Here is a 3,304-nt window from a genome sequence, read left to right on the forward strand (position 1 = left end):
CTTCTTAAAAACTAAAAATTGAATCTGGATTTTGACGACACACGACGTTATTCAAGCATATATAAAGCTTACCTGTCGTGTATGTTGGATCGTCGATGGTGGGTTTGAGTTTAACCCAGATCCGGATTCGGGTCTAGATTCGACAGATTCGTCTTATTCGCCCGACTCAACGCGATTTTCTAGTTTTCATTCCTCCTCTACTCTTTGTTGGACTCTCTACAGCCAAAAACGACACATCTATGAACTTCTTAAAAACTAAAAATTGAATCTGGATTTTGACGACACACGACGTTATTCAAGCACAACTAACTAAAGTTTACCTCTCGTGTATGTTGGATCGTCGATGGTCTTTTTTGTGTCGTGAACCAAACGTTTCAACGTCGAGTTTGGTCATTATAGNCGTTATTCAAGCACAACTAACTAAAGTTTACCTCTCGTGTATGTTGGATCGTCGATGGTCTTTTTTGAGTTTAACCCAGATCCGGATTCGGGTCTAGATTCGACAGATTCGTCTTATTCGCCCGACTCAACGCGATTTTCTAGTTTTCATTCCTCCTCTACTCTTTGTTGGACTCTCTACTGCCAAAAACGACACATCTATGAACTTCTTAAAAACTAAAAATTGAATCTGGATTTTGACGACACACGACGTTATTCAAGCACAACTAACTAAAGTTTACCTCTCGTGTATGTTGGATCGTCGATGGTCTTTTTTGTGTCGTGAACCAAACGTTTCAACGTCGAGTTTGGTCATTATAGGTGTGAGTTTTGTAATAGTAGAAAGCTATAAAGGAAGGTTTGAACCTCCAACCTTGTGGTTAAGGTCACACGCTCTAACCAACTAAGCTATTCCAACCAATTATTTAAAATTGTCCGAGCCCAGTACTAGTAGATGTTGTCTGCTTTGGCTCATTACTTATCGTCATAAGCCTCACGATTTTAAAACGCATCTACTATGGAGAGGTTTCCCAGCGTCCTTGATGGCAGTCTACTAAGAGAGGTTTCCACACGCTTATATGAAACGTTTCAACTTCTCTCCAACCGATTTGGAATCTCACAATCCACCCCTTTGGGGACCCAACGTCTTCGCTGGCACACCGCCTGTGACTAGCTCTAATACCAAATTTCAAACCCACCATTAGCAAATATTGTCCACTTTGACGCATTACGTATCACCATCAGCCTCAAGGTATTAAAATGCGTTTACTAGGAAGATTTTTTCACACCCTTAAAAGAAATGCTTCCTCACCCTCTCCAACCGCTAGCATATATCTTCCTTTTTGGCCTGTTTTGGATCGTCGTCAGCCTCACACTTTTAAAACACGTCTATTAGTGAGAGGTTTCTACACTCTTACAAGGAATGATTCATTCCCCTCTCCAACCAATGTGGGATTTATTAATAAGTTGTCAGGATGGCCAAGTGGTCTAAGGTGCCAAACTCAAGTTTTAGTCCTCGTGAGAGGGCGTGGGTTCAAATCCCTCTTTTGACAAATAGATTGGCTATTATAATTGGGTTGTGTTGGGTCGAACTAATGGATCTTTGTCTCTTTCTCATCGTTTTCCTCCTTTAACTCTTTGTTGGACTCAGTGTTTCTTTCTTGCATTTTCTTATGTGTGTAGTGTGATCCTAACAAGGTGAAGGATCCGAGGTCTTCACGAACCAACCACTGTTTGGGGTAAAACATAATACCATGACCATAAAGCAGTGGAAGCACAAGGCATCTTCTTTGCAAAATTTACCACGATGACAAGATTTCAGTTTATGGAAGATGGAGATTGAAGCAGGCTATCAGGAATGTGGTGTTCAACATCTTATAACACAATTCAAGGGTTATGATTCAATAGAATATGTAAGACAATAATATTATCAAGACACTCATAAAGAACAAATGATCACCAACGCTAGAAGGAGGGTTTGAACCTCCAACCTTGTGGTTAACAGCCACACGCTCTAACCAACTGAGCTATTCCAGCCAATAATTTTAAATTCTCCGAGTCCAACACTAGTAGATGTTGTTTGCTTTGGCACGTTACGTATCGTCGTCAGCCTCACGGTTCTAAAACGCATCTACTATGGAGAGGTTTCCCAGGTCCTTGTTGGCAGTCTACTAGGGAGAGGTTTCCACACACTTGTAAGAAATGTTTCATCTTCTCTTGAACCGATCTGGAATCTCACAATCCACCCCCTTGGGGGCCCAGCGTCTTCGCTGGCATATCGCCAGGTGACTATCTCTGATATCATATCTCAAGCCCACCATTAGCAGATATTGTCCACTTTGGTGCATTACGTATCACCACCAGCCTCACGGTTTTAAAATGCGTCTACTAGGAAGATTTTCCCACACCCTTAAAAGAAATGCTTCCTCACCCTCTCCAATCGCTAGCAGATATCTTCCATTTTGGCCAGTTATGGATCGTCGTCAGACTCATAGTTTTAAAACACGTTTATTAGTGAGAGGTTTCCACGCCCTTATAAGGAATGTTTCATTCCCCTCTCCAATCAATGTGGGATCTATTAGTAAGTAGTTAGGATGGTTGAGTGGTCTAAGGCACCTGACTTAAGTTTTGGTCCACGTGAGAGGGTGTGGGTTCAAATCCCACTTTTGATACAATACAAATTATTGTGTATTAGTCTAATGGCTAGGGAAGAAAATGAATGACTTTCACCGTTAACCATGGTTGGGTTGGGTTGGGTTATATCATTAAATAAATGTGCACTTCTTAGATCTTCTTTTTACCTTTAATTTATTTACAATAAATGGTGATGTTTAGAGATATAAATAATAAGCCAAAGAGAGTGAAGAAAAAAGCTAAACTATGATCATCTTTTTAGATTAATGATCGTAAAATTTACTTTATTCAATAACAATCTTTACTGAATAAACATCAATAATAACTTTATTGAAAATAGAATATGTTTTTGTTTACAAACTATGAGTTTTATGACATAAAACCAAACATTTCTATTGTTCTTTCTCATCGTTTTCCTCCTATAACTCTTTATTGGACTCTCTGCTTCTCTTTCACGAAGTCTCGTGGCTTGTAGATGCCTAAAACGACACATCTATGAGCTTCTTAAAACCTAAAAATTGAATCTGGATTCTGATGACACACAACGTTATTCAAGCGTATAAAGCTTACCTCTCGTGTATGTGGGATCATCCACACCCTCTATCCAACTGAGCTATTCCAGCCAATTATTTAAAGTATTCTGAGCCCACCACTAGTAGATGTTGTCTGCTTTGGCTCCTTACGTATAGCCGTCAGCCTCATGGTTTTAAAACGCATCACTATGGAGAGGTTT

The 3,304-nt window shown here is 39.9% G+C and overlaps 1 non-coding gene across 1 annotated transcript; it reads right to left on the reverse strand.

The window, feature by feature from the left end:
- Window positions 1-1,900: 1,900 nt before the first annotated feature.
- TRNAN-GUU lies at window positions 1,901-1,974 on the reverse strand. Its single transcript has one exon. It is a non-coding gene; the product is annotated as a tRNA-Asn (tRNA).
- Window positions 1,975-3,304: the final 1,330 nt, after the last annotated feature.

The sequence above is a fragment of the Cucurbita moschata genome, unplaced genomic scaffold, assembly GCF_002738365.1.
Source record: "Cucurbita moschata cultivar Rifu unplaced genomic scaffold, Cmos_1.0 Cmo_Scf00184, whole genome shotgun sequence".
Lineage (NCBI taxonomy): Eukaryota > Viridiplantae > Streptophyta > Magnoliopsida > Cucurbitales > Cucurbitaceae > Cucurbita > Cucurbita moschata.